The sequence below is a fragment of the Mustela lutreola genome, chromosome 15 (genome assembly GCF_030435805.1).
Source record: "Mustela lutreola isolate mMusLut2 chromosome 15, mMusLut2.pri, whole genome shotgun sequence".
Taxonomy (NCBI): Eukaryota; Metazoa; Chordata; class Mammalia; order Carnivora; family Mustelidae; genus Mustela; species Mustela lutreola.
This window is the reverse complement of record NC_081304.1, coordinates 3,526,691-3,541,784: the sequence shown is the minus strand read 5'-3', so window position 1 is coordinate 3,541,784 and position 15,094 is coordinate 3,526,691. Positions and strand designations below refer to the sequence as shown.

Genomic DNA, 15,094 nt, shown 5'->3' with positions numbered 1-15,094 from the left:
TGTGTGCATGATCGTGTGCAGCCTGGGCCAGAGGGTCTGTGGGCAGTGAGGCCCCTCGTGCACTGCCGGGTGGCCTGGCTTCCTGCGGGTCTGCCTTCTGGATGGTGGGCAACACTAAGAAGCTGGCGGTAGGGTGGGCGGTGCCACTGGGACAGGGAGGGCAGCAAATTAGAATCAGCAATCTGGCATTACCAGCAATCCGGCATTACGGGAGGACATGTATTTGGCGCTTTTCTGTGCCCAGTGCTGTTCTCAGCATTCTGGGCGTATTTCTTTTTTAAAGGTTTATTTATTTATCCGAAGAGGGGAGAGAGAGAGAGAGATTGAGATCACAAGCAGGGGGGAGGGGTAAAGGGAGAAGCAGGCTCCCCGCTGAGCAGAGAGCCCGCTGTGGGACTCGATCCCATGGACCCTGGGATCATGACCTGAGCCGAAGGCAGACGCTTAATCGACTGAGCCATCCAGGCGCCCGCCCAGAGCTTTAAGTAAGGTCAGAGCTGGGACTTGAACCCATGGAGGGGGAGCCAGGATTTGGGTCCCACAGCACTAAGGGAGGGAGCCGTCTCAGGGCACAGCCAGGGAGGTCCAAGATAGCCCTTGGGGATCCCCTGTGCCTGGCTTTGGATTCTAGCTCTGCTGCCCGCCAGCCGAGTGTCCTTGGGCAAGACCCCACACTTCTCTGAGCCCTTCCTCCTCCTCTGTAAGCTGGACTGGGGACCCTCCTCTCATGGAGCTATTTAGAGGTTTAACTGAGACACAGGATGTAAAGGGAGCAGACTCTGGGGCTCTTGTTAGGGTCCTTGGTGTGTGGCCACAGGGCTTTTGTATGTGTCTGTGTGGATCTAAGATGCCCATTATAATACTCGTGCTCCCCCGGCCGTGGACTTGTCTTTGCTTTCCGCTCCCGCTGCTGCAGGGCTGGCTTTAGAGGGTAAGACCCAGAAGGGACCCACACTCCTAAGGATCCTATGTAGGGCTTGATGCTTGGCTGTCATCATTGGGAAATTCTCCATACCACGGGGTGCCTGGGGGGCTCAGTGGGTGAAACCTCTGCCTTCAGCTCAGGTCATGATCTCAGGGTCCTGGGATCCAGCCCCGCATCGGGCTCTCTGCTCAGCAGGGAGCCTGCTTCCCCCTCTCTCTCTGCCTGCCTCTCTGCCTACTTGTGATCTCTGTCAAATAAGTAAACACAATCTTTAAAAAAAGAAAGGAAATTCTCCATACTTTCTGAAGCCTGGGCCGGGCATATTCACTCCGCACGGGCCCTGCTCTCGTTGCGGCCGGGTTAGTGCTCCGGGTTCTTTCCTCGATTCCTGCTTCTACCCTGGGTTGTTTTCAGGGACCCCCGAGGCCTCCCGGCACCTCTAGTTCCCTTGGGTGGATGAGATCTCAGCCAGGCGGAGCTCAGCCTAAGCTTTGCCCCGTCTGGGCCCAGAAATCCTCCTGCTTCAAACGAAGCCTCTGTGCCAGCCCCAACCATTCACCCACCTCCAGCCCCACATCTCAGAGCACACACAGCATCTGGGCCCCCAGGGAGCCGAAGGGGAGGCACACAGGCGGGGGCTTTCAGCCGGCAGTGCTCATCCTCCGCCCCCGGCTCCCGGGCTGGGGACCTGCCCTCTGGCCCAGCCTGACCGTCCAGGGTGAATGACCTTCGGGGCAGGCCGTGTTCTGGGAACAGGTAGTGCTCGGGCCAGCAGGGAAGCCAGAGCTGGGGCCGAGCTGGAGGTCTCTCCGAGGTCCACCCAGGCCGGTGGGATTGCCCCGGATGCTGTGCACACTCTGCAGTTACAGACCATCCAAGCGTCACCTGAGGTCACTGCGTAGGAAGGAGTGGGGGCTGGCCTTTTCTACCTGCCCCCCCCCCCACACCACTGAAGCCTGGTCGGGCGGTGTCCCTCACCCTGGTTTGCCCTCTCTGACGTGAGAAGTCGCCCCACCCTGGGTCTGCCATAGTTCTCAAGGCGGACATCAAAGAGATGTGGGGACTACGGTCCCTCCTCCTTTCCATGCTTCCTTCCCTCCATGTATCCCTTCAACAATCCGTCATCAGACAACTATGGCGTGGACGGCCCACAGCCACAGAACGTCAGGGCTCGCCCCTTTCCACCCCGCAGCGTGGACACCTGCTGCTCCCCCCACCCCCTTCGCCTTCCCCATTGACCCAACTCCAGCCGCAGAGCTAGGCTGGGTCGTGACCCCCATGGTCACAGTAATCTGGGACTCACATCGCACCGCTCGGGCCGGCGGGGGCCCACAGATGCCAATCCTGGGCTTCCGTTTTGCCAGAAGGAGACTCACTTCTCCTGTTGGCCTTGGACCCCCCTGAGACACACGACTCCCCAGGCACTTGCAAGCCTGCAGAGAGCCTGTCGCCGACCCAGTCAGACCCCCGAAGCAGGGCGCCCCTCCTTGGCTGCTGCTCTGGAGGGGTGAGACGTGCGGGAGCCCCGAGCTGGTGGATGCTCCCGGGTGTTTAAGTCGCGTTGAGCTTGTTTACTCTAGTCTGTTCCACTGCCCCGGGGGGACAGTTCTCCACGCTCCCAGGCTGGGGACCTGCTCACCTGCCCTGAAAAGAGCCCCCAGCCATGGGGCCCACTGCTGGATGAGGCAGCCTGCTTGATTTCTGGAACATTCTACCTCGGGAGAGGACTAATAGTTGCCCCACATCTGCCATTTTACTTCTCTGACCTTTCTGCCCTGGCTCTCAGGTCCTGGCACGTGCCGCGTCCCGACTCTCGGAATGCTCTGCTGTCCCCATTCAGGGACACCAGCTCAGAGTCCTGGCTGGGGGTCACCCCCTTTGGCATCTCTCCAGAGAACCCCCTTCCAGAGGGCCTTCAGAGACACGCCAGCTCGTCCTGCGTGACCCTCCCCCGGCCCTCAGGACCACCTCGCAGGGGTGAGATGAGCACAGGTAATGAGGTTTCCAGGAGGGCATCAGCCGTCCCCAGGGAGCCCCCGAGGATGGAGGCCTATCCGGGGCGTCAGTGAGTGACCCTCAGCGGTGGCCCAGGAGGCAGGCAGGGGCAAAAGGAGCAAAGAGGGGAGCAGGGTCCCCCTGGGGGCGCTGGGAGAGGAGCCGTCTGAGGGGAGACTGGATATGCCCCTGTCATTCTCTGCTGGACACAGTGGGGACTCTGAGCGGCTGGTCCCTTGGAGGTGTGTCAAGGTCCCCTGGGACTCAAGTTCCGGGGGTTGCAAAATGTATGCGAATCTGGGCCTTGGGTCCTGCTGTGTGCCTCCGGCAGACCCCAGGAAGGGGTCCATTTGTTAAATGGTGAGAATATCCCAGAAAAAAGGCCACCCGGGTGTCCTGGCCAGGCTCCCAGGCCAATACCGCCAACACATAATCTTAGGTGTTAGCTGTCCTGGACCGTGATCCTCACCCCGGGGCTGAGCAAACAGCTGTGACAAGCCTCAGAGAGCCCCGCGGCACGGACGCTTCGCGACCGTTTACAGAGAGCAGGCCGCTTCTTGCATCGACGCTCGCCTTCACGGAGTTTGGAAGACAGAGGAGAGCCCAGGTGAAGAGCAGGAGAAGACGCAGGCTGGGCTCTGCCCCGGGTCCTGGCACCCGGCTCTGAACACCCTTGCAAGTTCACTAAGAGCGCTGGGAGCATCTTTCATTCTTGGATTTCGTCGATGAGCCCCGGGATGCTAAATCCCTTGGAATTTCTTGGATGATAGAAGGGACTTTTGTCCTAAGGAGGTGACTCTGGCTGGGCTCTGGGGTGCGGACTGGCTACGAGAAAGACAGAGCCTTGAAGGCTTGGATGTCATGCGGCAGGGAGAGGAGAGAGGCTGGAAATGGGTGAGTGGTCGATGGTGACTGTGGGGGAAGCTTCCATAAAATCCCCAAAGCACAGTGTTTGGAGACCCTCCGGGGGGGTGAACACATCAGGTGTCGGGAGGGCGAAGCACCCCGGCTGCACGAGGACAGACCCTCCTAGCCCTCACTCTCTGTATCGTCGTGGCCTCTGGCATATCCTTCACTTTATAATAAACCAGACACGCAGATGTTTCCCTGGGTTCCAGGAGCTGCTCTCGCAAACGCTCAAAGCCGAGGAGAACGTGGGAACCCCCAGCAGGGAGCCCCGTTGGACAGAAGCTGGGGGTTCCCCGGGGACGCCCTACTTGCAGCTGCTGTGCGGGGCAGTCTCGGGGGACGGAGCCCTTGACCGGTGGGATCTGTCTCCAGGGAGAGGGGGTCAGGACAGAGTTAAATTGTGGGACAGCCCGCTGCTGTCACGGAGAATGGCTCTGTGTGTGTGTGGGGCCGGGAGCCCTGGGGGGCGTGTGGCTGGCTCTGCGGGGAGGGGGGAGTGGCTGGGCCAGAGCCCGGAAGAGACCCCCGTGAGAGGGCACAGCCGGGGGTGCACCTAGGGTGGTGGCCCTTGGCCTGGGCGAGCTGAGGGCACGTCGAGGGGGTGTCTGAGGAGGGATACGGTGGGGTCTGTCTGCGGGGGAGATGGGATCATGCAGGCTGGGCTGCGGAGGGGCCTGGGGTGCTCCTTGCCCCGGGGGGGCTCAGTGGGAGGTGGGTTGGGGTTTGGGTTTTGTCCCACGTGTGAACGGAGAGTGGGAGGTGTGAGGAGAGCGGAGAGTCGCTGCTGGTGTGAGGCCGTCACGGGGGCATGAGCTCAGGAAGGGAGCAGGATTGGGGGGCCGAGGCGGGAGAGGGTTCCTCTGCAGACCCCCAGATCTATGGAGGAAAGCCCAGCCGGCAAGCTCGGGACTTCGTGCAGCCCCACTGAGCTGCTCAGGTGCCCAGGGATCCGGGAGGAGCCGGGTCCATCCGGGAAGCCCAGCAGAGCTGGCCGTCCCCTCGGTCCGGAGCAGGTGGCGCTCTATGGCCCCCGTCGCCGCACCTCGCTGTGGCTGGTGGAGCTGGTGGGTCAGCCTGTGCCGCTGGTTTTCAGTCCAGGAGTGGGGATCCTAGGCCATCCTGGGGGCCACCCCACATCTCTTCACAAGAGCTGAGTGTCCTGGGGATAGGCCGGTGGTCACCATGGGGCCGGCAGCGCCATGCCTGGCCCAGGCCCCGGCTCCTTGAGGCTGTCAGTCAGTGGCCTGGCCGTGCATGGCCCCCATTGCACCCCTAGTTCCCAGAACTCAGGCCTCTTCCGGGCTCTGGCTGCCGACAGCAAGCCCTGGCTCTGGGAACACCCCAGACAGTGCCTGTCCCCTCCTGGCACTCTGTGACAAACAGCCTCAAAACAGTGGTCAGAGGGGCACCTGGGTGGCTCAGTGGGTTGAAGCCTCTGCCTTCGGCTCAGGTCATGATCCCAGGGTCCTGGGATCGAGCCCCACATCAGGCTCTCTGCTCAGGGGGGAGCCTGCTTCCCTCTCTCTCTGCCTGCCTCTCTGCCTACTTGTGATCTCTGTCTGTCAAATAAATAAATAAAATCTTTTTAAAAAAAACAAAAACAGGGCGCCTGGGTGGCTCAGTGGGTTAAGCCGCTGCCTTCGGCTCAGGTCATGATCTCAGGGTCCTGGGATCGAGTCCCGCATCGGGCTCTCTGCTCAGCAGGGAGTCCGCTTCCTCCTCTCTCTCTCTCTGCCTGCCTCTCTGCCTACTTGTGATCTCTGTCTGTCAAATAAATAAAATCTTTAAAAAAAAAAAAAAAAAAAAAAAAAAAAAAAAAAAACAAAAACAAAAACAGTGATCAGAGCTTTCACGGGTATATGTGTGTGTGCGCCCAGATCTAAGCCCAGGCACGCCCGGTTTCTGTTTTGGAGGAACTCCAGACTGACACACGCCTGCTTGGCTACTGACGGACAGTGCCAGAACTTCTATAAAGTTCCTGCAAGGTGACCTACGCAGCAGCCAGGGAGAGCGGGAGCTCTGGGACCTGTCTCTGGGCTGCTTACCTGACATATTCTCTGGGTCACTTGGATGGAGTATCTCTGGGGAGGACTGGTGCCCATCTGGGAGTGGTGCTAAGGCCCCCTGAGCCCGAGCCATCCCTGGCCAGGCTACTGAGGGCAAGAAGCCCACGGCTAGGCATGGATTTGACAAAGGACCTAGATCCCGGATACGTGCAGACCCCCAGCACCAGCAGGACAAAGACAGGGCGTCAAAGGAGGGCGGGCCAAGGACCTGAGGGGTCCCAAAACAGAGAAAAGGCTCGCAGAGTAAATGCTCAATGTGATACCACCTCCCACCCACAGAACGGCGACCACGCCAGGGGCAGCGGATCCCCAGCGCGGGGGGAAGACCGGGTATGTCCAAGCTGGGCGAGCTCCGCCACGGGAGCGTGACGGGCGCAGGCGGGTCTCAGCCGTTACTGTGTGAAGAAGCCAGGCTGAGAAGATTTCACGCTGTATGATTCCCTTCATATAAAAAGTGCAAAAACAGGAAAAATGAGGATCGTGTTGGAAGTCAAGGGCACAGTTATGAATAACTTTGGAAGCGCTGCTTGAGGACTCGTGGAGGCTGGAAATGTTCTGCGTCCTGTCCCGGACCCAACCACACACCAGGGTTTCCGCATTTTTCTCTCTATGTATTTCAATTTAAAGGTTTTTTTTTTTTTTTAGAGGCGCCTGGATGGGTTTTTTAAGCGGCTGCCTTTGGCTCAGGTCACGATTCCGGGGTCCTGGGATCGAGCCCCGCATGGGGCTCCCTGCTCGGTGGGGAGCCTGCTTCTCCCTCTGCCTCTGCCTGCTCCTCCCCAATGCTTGTGCTCCCTCTCTCGCTCGCTCTCTCTGTCAGAGGGAGAGAGAGAGAGAGAATCCCAAGCAGAGTTCCCACTGAGCACACAGCCTGAAGGGGGCTCAATCCCATGACCCCAGGATCATGACCCACGTGGAAACCAAGAATCAGACACTTAACCGACAGAGCCATCCAGGCACCCCTCAATTTAAAATATTTTTTAACCCCCCCCACAACCTGCTTCACTCTACTGGGTGTGCGCCCGGTGGCTGGCCCAGATGTGATGGAGAGACTAGTCGCACGTAGTCCTTGTGTCCGTCCATCTGTCTGCATCCAGCCAGGCTGATGCCTGGATCTATCCCCACCCCCACCCCCGCCCCCATATACAAGGCCACAGGTTCCCCTGGCCCGGCCACGCCTCCGCCCTGTCCTCTCTTCCTCTTGCATCCCAGTCCATAGCAGCAAAGCTGGTTCCACCTTCTGAGCAGGTCCAGAAACCTGCCCCTCCTCACCCCACCCGCCTCTCCCCTGCAGGACCGAGATGTTCCACCGGGGGCTCCTTTCTGCATTCCCCGGGGTCTTGGCCCAACAGCGGCAGGAGCGGGCTTCTTGGCCATGCACTTAGTGACTTGGCCATGCACTTAGTGACTCTCCTGCTTCACGGCTCCAACATCTGCAGGTTCTATGGGGAAAATAACCCAAGCTCCTCCCCAGGGCCTCCCAGGTCCTGGAGGGACTGGGCCCCCACCCGCCCCTCTCCCCACCTCCCTCCCTGGGATCCAGACTCACTGGCCTCCTGGGCACCCCCCAGCTCAGGATGCCCCCTGTTTCTTCTACCAGTAACCTCTTCCTCTTCCAGACCCCGCATGACCCCACCTTCCCACCATCCAGACCTCCCTGAAGCCCTGGGCTTTCGAATCTAGTCCAGAGAAATCCTGCGCTTTCCTGTGCCCCACTTTGCCTCAGGACCCCAGGGGCCCAGGGATAAACCAGTCATACCAACCTCCTACTCTTTTGCTAGTGACAGGTCTAGGGTGACCATGCAACCCAGACCTCCCCACAAAATGAGGGGAGGGTCTCTGAGGGTTTCTGAGAAGCTCAAAGAGAAATCTGTTTTGCCTGTGTCCCATTTCCTCTTGCTCAGCGCCCTGTCCCATGCCAGTGTGATGCTTGGAGCTGCAGCAGCTCTTCTGTGCCCATGAGGAGCACCATCTCCAGTACCGGGGTGACCACAAGCCTGGGTTGGATTTCCTGTGATGCAGGATGTTCAGCACTAAAACTGGGGATGTCCTGGGCAACAGGATAATTAGTCACCCTAAACTGGAGGCCTGGAAGAACAGAGAGGACTTGGGCTCTTGCCGATATCGAGCTGCCAACTGGCTCTGGAACCCCGAACCTCTGGATTTTGTTATATGAACAACGGCTATCTTTGTGGTTTAAGTCTTGTTTTGTCCCTTGCCGCTGAAACCACAGGCCTGGGGCATTCACACCTCCGGCATATCCCACCTCTTGCCTTCCTGCCGTTTCAAGCACGGTGGCCCCCAATCCCCGACCCCCGACCCCAGGCCCCTGTGTCTGCGCCTGACCCTGCATTCACCCTGTCAGGCTGGATCCTGACCAGACCACGTCCTTCCCCAGGGTGGGAAGGTTTCCTGGGCTTTTCCTCAGCCGGCTATAGGCGTGCTCACCTCCGCATGCTCGGGCTTCCTTCCCTCCTGCTTTCTGCCATTCCTTGCACTCTGGCTGCGGTGTAGCTGGCTGGGCTCTCACCGTCCCCACCTCGCCTGCCTACTCCACCCTCTCCCCCAGCCCGAGCTACGAGCCCCTGGGGGGCAGAGCGCAGACTTCCCCAGTCTTCCCACCACCACCATCCCGGTCTTGGGAGAACAGTCCACACTGTCTTCTTGGCCAGGAAATGAGGTCTGGCCTGACCTGACTGCTTTCGTTCCTGGGCCAGGGGCTCTCTGCACCCTTACCCAGTTCCTGAGGCCTCAGGGCTGCCTGTGGTGTGAGCTCCAGACGGCCTCTCCTGCCCTGTGGCTGACCCAGCTCCTTATCACAGGTCCTGCCCCCGGCCCTCTTCCTGGGAGAGGCCCAGCAGGTGGGCGCTCCCCTGCTGAGGGAGGACTCCAGCCGGTCCCCCCCCCCCCCCCAGCTCTCCGGATCCCACTTTCTCAGAGCCCCGCACCTCCTGTGCTCATCCTTGTGCCTAGGTGGTCATGCGATTAAGGATTCCCCGCCCGGGTCATTTCATGATTCACAGCCTGGTGCCAGGAAAACACTCTAGAGTGTCTGAAACAGCCCCAGGTCCTGTCCTGTGTGCGACTCGTTCCGGGACCCCCAGGCCACTTCCACCGTCCCCCTGGACCTCAGTCTCCTCCTCTGGCAAGGGACGTGTCTTGTCACTATTTCAGGTCCTCTAATTCGACGAGGGGTGGCGTGTCTTTGGGCCAATACCCGGATGCAAGCAGGGTTCAAGTGGGGAGCAAGGAGAACTGTGCGGGCAGCATCACGTTCAAGCTGGACGTGGGCTCCTAACCCCTGCGGGGCATCGAATGGCCAAGCAGGACTCTCTGGAGTGGCCGCTCCTTTTCAAGGGGAATCGGTGCTAGAGGGGGAGGTGGCCTGGCTTGGAGGCGACGCTGCTGGGCCATGGTGGGACTGGAGCCAGTGGGCTTCCAGGAAGGGAAGCTAAAGATACCCCCTTCCCGGCACGGCTGGAACCCTGAGAGCACAGGGATCCAGTTCCAGTCCTGTTGTCGCCGGGGGCAAGGGGTGGTGACCAGGAGGGCCCTACAGCAGCTGTGTTGGGCTGGGTGCTGCCGGGGGCCGGGGCCCAGGAGCAGGCATCTATTGGCTGAGTGTCTGAGCCGGTGGGCGAGGTCAGGCCAGGGCCAGCGTGTTACTGGAAGCCCGGTGGCTCTGTCTGTCTCTCTGCCAAGCTGCCCACTGCATTCTTTGGCCTCCTATTTGCAGGCGAGCTCTGCAAGGTCCCAGCCACGGCCTGCCTTGAGCTTGGGTGTTACCGTGCCTGTGTTTTGGATCCCTCATGCTGTCCGGGACGGCCGCGGAGACAGGCGGCAGGGGTGGGGTGGGCAGGACACTAGGAGGGTAGCCGAGCTCTTTGGGAGCAAGGGTCACCTTTCCCGGTGCAGTTGTGGGAGCTCAGGCGACTCAGGCGAGGGGACCCGTGTGTGCGTGTGTGTGCGTTGTGAGAGCGGCGCGGAGACTGGGGGTCACAGACCTGAATTTGCCCCGGGATTCCAGGATACGGAGGCGGGTGTGCCGGGCATTGGGGTGCAGAGAGAGCTGCTCTGTCCTCCCGGACGGCAGCTCACCGATTGGATTTGGGACCTGCCGTCGCTGGGTCCGGGGAGTGGCGTGGACAAGCCCCGTCACGGGGCCGTGGCGAGGACGGATAGGTGGGACCCAGTGGGGCAGTGAACTTGGAGGAGGGGCAGAAGCAGCCCTTCCTGGGCTTCGCAGGGAGCACCTGGGTTTTCTCACTCCTGCGTTTCCGTCCAGGGGCCCTTCCTGAATCCTCTGGGTGGGGGGGTGCATCTGCCTGATCTCCCTGACCCAGACATGATTGTGTTCTTCCTGCCTGGGATTCCAGGTCCACAAGCTTTCTTGCCCACGGGAATGTGGCCTCAGCATTCCTACCAGACCCTCCCCTTGAAGTGCAAGGACCTTGTCTGGTGACCCAGAGCCCGGGGCATTTGGCAGAGGAGACCTGAGCGCCCGGGGGGCTCTGGGGTGCCTATCACCCATGTCCTCCCGACATGGGAGCATCCCCACTGTAGCCAGGTTGGGCTGGCCCCAGAGGAGACAGCAGTATGGCACAGGAAGCCTGTGCCGCCTGGGATAGGAGTCCGAACTCCCCGGGGTCAGTGTCGGGAAGGCTGGCGGCCAGGAAGCCGGCCCGTGGTGACAGAGCTGGGGTCTCAGATGGCTCAGGGCAGGATATTCAGCCCTTTTCCAGGCTCAGCCCCTCAGCCACCAGCTCCGTACCCCCTGTCCGGCACTGACCTCCCCAGAGTTCCCCCTCCTTCCTTGCTCAGCTCGGGGAGGGAGGCCCTGGGTGCGGGGACCTCGATAGGACCCCCGATGTATCAGGGAGGCTTCTTCCCCCCTTTCTACCCCACTTGCAATGGGACCTCCGAGCCTCAGTTTCCTTATCTGGATAATGCAGGTGGACGGCACCCCACGTCAGAGTCATACATGGTTTCTGTGGGGGAACGCCGCACGGGGCCTGGCCGACAGCAGCAGCCAGTCCCGTGTTAACGCCGTCTTGCTCCTGCCCCAGGCCCCCATCTCTCAATGGAAGGAGCAGGTGGAACTCACCGGCGCCAAGACAGGAGCTCAGAGAAGCTGGGGCCCTGCAGCCAGGACGAGTGGCAGACGGGGGACACCTCCCTTCCCTGGCCCCTTGCTGCAGGGCCCCACCTCTGGGGTCTAGGGCCCGATTTGGAGAAGCAAGACTGGGACCCGTGATTTTCTTCTCTCAGATTATTCCCTGAGGAGGGAGCTGGGGGAGGGGTGAGGCTTCACACCTGAGAGTCCTGGCGTAGGCTCAGAGAATTCCCTAGCTCTGCAAGTGTCCCGCTCTTCCTTCCATAGCCATCTCCACGCCCCCAGCAGCCTCTGCCCCTCTGCCATCCTTGGAGGGTGGCCCCAGGGAACCTGTCTCCTGGTGTCCGGCCCCTCCCACACTGAACCAAGCTGGTCTGTGCAGCTTCTTCCAACTTGGTCTTTGGGCCCTGGGGGAAGCCAGTCCCCATTCCAGGAGGTCACTCCCACTGCCCCATGGTAAGGCTCATGGGGAGAAAACGGAGGCCTCCAGCCAGCAACCATGTGGACAGACCACCGTGGAAGAGGGTCCTCCAGCCCCGTCCGGCCTTCAGAGCACAGCTGCCCCACGACAGGCCTCAGGACAGATGGCCTAGCCGAGCCACTCCCAAGTTCTGACGCTCAGAAATTGAGCGGCACCGAGGAAGGGCTGCTCTGAACCAAGGGAAGGGCGGTTTGTAATCGTCCAGAGTAACCAGCGGGCCCTGGGGAATCGCACGCTAACCCAGTGAGAAGGGAGTCGTGGCCTTTTGTCCCTTCTGGTGCCTCCTCTCTCTGACCCCGCAGACCTCCATGCTTGTTTTCTACTCTGTGAACACAGTACCGCGCACTTGGCGGCTCACACGACACATGGACCTAATAGCGGACGGTTGCATTAGGTCCGAGGTCCATGGGCTGTTTGGCGGGGTCCTCGGCTTAAGATCTCCCAGGGCTGCCGTCAAGACGGTGGCTGGACTGGGTCCTCGCCTGAAGCCTCCCCGAGAGGAAGATCCGCTTCCAAGCTCTTTCCAGTTACGGGCAGAACTCCTTTCCTTGTAGCCGCGTGACTGACGGCCTGGGGGTTTTGCTGGCCAGAGGCCAGAGGCCACCTTCAAGTTCTAGAAGCCAAAGCTCCTGACCCCACAGGATGCCTCAACACAGCTGGCCCCTCCCTTCAGCAAGGGAATGTTCTTGCATCGGTCTGCTAAGAGGGAGTCTTAGCCATGACCATGGAGGGACATCCTGTCCCCTCTGCCAGCTTCTGTTCTTAGACCCCCGTCCCAGCTTCCGCCCACACTCCCAAAGAGGAAATTATAGAGGGTGTGACACACTGGGACCATCTCAGGATGCTGTGTCCACAGGGAGAGGGTCTCTCCCGCCGTGACATGGGTGTTCTGATCTCACTCTAGCTAAGGCTGGAGTCTTGGGGTTTTTTCCTGTAAACTGGAGCGGTCTTGTTTGATTCCTGCATATCCCTGAGATGACCAGGGCTCTAACCCACCTGCTACGGAGTGGTTACTTTGTAGCTGACCATGGATCTAACTGGATCCTTTGGTTCTTCTTAGTATCACAGCAACCACAGGGGCAGGCAGGACTGTCTTCTCGGGCACAGAGCACGTGCGGCAAATGGCCAACATGCTCCGCTAGTAGCTGCTGGTCAGGACTGTCCAAGGCCAATGCCGACTGGCCAAGGCCTTTGGAAGGAGACTGCTCACATGACAAACACACAGGAGGAGGACGAGGCCTGGGGCCCAGCTGGAGCCGGATTCGGTGTCCCTCCCTGCCTTCTGCTCCCCGCTGCGGGCTTCCTCCACTGGGCAGCCTGTCCCTCATGGCGGACCAGGTGGCTACAGCCGGTTGGCCTCAGTCTACGAGGGCCTTGTCCCCGTGCCGTGCGGGAACCCTGTCCTGCCTGGACCATCCTGGGTCATCCCTGGCCTCCGGAGCCCTGGGGGTCATCTGTCCCATCAGTGAGCCACAAAGACCAAGAACGGCCAAGGAATGGAAACCGGGTGCTTTTACTGAAGGAAGAGAAAGGGGTGCGTGTGGACAAGACAATGGGTGGCCAGTCTGGGGAAAGAACTGTGTTCCAAGCCGCTCCCACCAGACTCCAGGGTCGTGCTGTCAGTCCTGGGGCCTCCTGAGCCACTCCATGACAGGGAGCAGAGGTGAGATTCCAGAGGCGGCTCGGATGCCGTCGGGGGGTGCTGACTCCCAGGCCCCCTGCCCCGCAGCTGCCACAGGGCGCAGACGCCCCAAGGGCACCAAGGGCATGGAGCCTTTGAGGACAAGTGGGACCTGGGGGAGGAGGGGCTGCTCCGTCTCTGTGCTGAGGAAGCAGAGAGGACATCTTAGGGACACAAAGCGTATGGGTGGCTTTGTCACGATTTTTCTACCACCACAGGTTACCGCTTTGGGTGCATTTTGGGTATGTTCAGGGTTTTAATCTCCAAGCAGAGCCAGGAGGAAAGGCGATCCCAGCCTTCCCTGGAACCGGGTGAAGGTTGAGGCTCCGAGGGCTCCAACGGGTTGCTCTTGCCCCGCAGGCCCGGCTCTATCCATTGCTGCCTCTTTCCCTCAGAGGAGAGGCATGGGCCCAGGGAGGGGTCAACGCCAGCTCACACACACACACACACACACACACATACACACACTCCGGGCCCCTCTCACCTCCCCTTAGTTTGACTGGCATTGTGTGTCTCAATAGGTAAGAGTCATAGGTTTCAAAATTGAGATGTGACAAGTGTTGACTGAGAAATGTCACCCTCTGTGGTTGGCTCGGGGGTCCCCAAAGACGTCCGCACCCTATCCCCCAGACCTGCGATGATGTCACCTTCTTTGGACAAAAGGGACTTTGCCAATGTGATGGAGTTAAGGACCTCGTGGTGGGACAATCCCGGGCCTTCCAGGTGGGCCCTGAATGTGATCACCACGGTGCTCGCAACAGGCATGCACCAGGCCGGAAGAGACGCGGGAAGATGCTGCCCGATGGCCCCGCAGATGGAGGAAGGGGGTCTCGGTGAGCTCGGCTGCCATCATACGTACCACGGACGTGGGCCTTCGACGGCACTTATCTCTCACCATTCCGGAGGCAGGAAGTCCAAGGTCACGTCCAAACAATGAGGCTTCGGGTGTCTCCCCTGGGGGACAGGGAGCAAGTGCTCAGGTCATTCTTCTTCTAAGGGCACTAATCCCCTCCTAGGGCTCCACCACCATGACCTCATCTAACCCTAACCACTTCCCAAAGGCCCCACCTCCAGACACCCTGGCGTTGGGGGTTAGGGCTTCAACATAGGCGTGGGGTGGGGAGAAACAAACCGTCTAAGAAAGGGGCCACAAGCCAAGGACCACAGGCAGCCTCCAGAAGCAGGAGAAAAGGCGAGGAAACAGATTTTCCCCCTAGAACCCTTAGAAGGAACACAGTTCCATGGACTCATTTGAGACTTCCGGTCTCCAGAGCGATATGATAATAAGTTCCTATCGTTCAAGGCCACTAACTGGTTACAGCAGGCGGGGGAAGGGAACGCATCCCACCCCCAGCTACCTACTGCCCCATCACAGAAGCAAGCAAGAATGAAATTTGTTTTCAAAGGTATCCTTCCCCGTGTGTTCCGTGTATGTCCAAGCATGTCCCCACACGCCACGGACACACTTTCTTTCTTCCTGCCCCCCACAAACCAGAGCACAGCACACATGCTATGGTGGGGAGGGTCTGTCCTCCGGGTCACAGATTTGCATACGGCCCCCTCCTCTGGCGAACACAGGCCGTCAGTCCAGGAAGTGTGCCCAGCCTGGGATGCGAGATGCCGAGACACAACCCCTGCTCTCGAGGGGAGGTTGAGGCAGTGACCAACAGGCCACCAGGGCTGGGAGGGGGTGTGGGAGCAAACACCTTCTACCTGCTCAAAACTGGCTTCTGCTGGGGTCTGGAAGCTACAGGATGCTGGCAGGGGTGTGATGGGTTACCAAGGGCAATGGTGGGGAGCAACACAGGAGACAGGGTTATATAAACCAAACGGATCCAAGTAAGACTCCGGATAAGACGGGTGGATTATATGAAAGCCAAGACGCAGGCTGTGTTGTCGTCCTACGGTTCTGAAAAATGTTACC

General features: G+C 60.0%; 1 long non-coding RNA gene across 1 annotated transcript; it reads left to right on the top strand.

The window, feature by feature from the left end:
- The first annotated feature begins 353 nt into the window (after positions 1 to 353).
- Positions 354 to 4,026, top strand: LOC131816315 (uncharacterized). The gene is made up of 3 exons (XR_009348009.1): positions 354 to 490; positions 2,712 to 2,917; positions 3,360 to 4,026. It is a non-coding gene; the product is annotated as an uncharacterized LOC131816315 (long non-coding RNA).
- Positions 4,027 to 15,094: the final 11,068 nt, after the last annotated feature.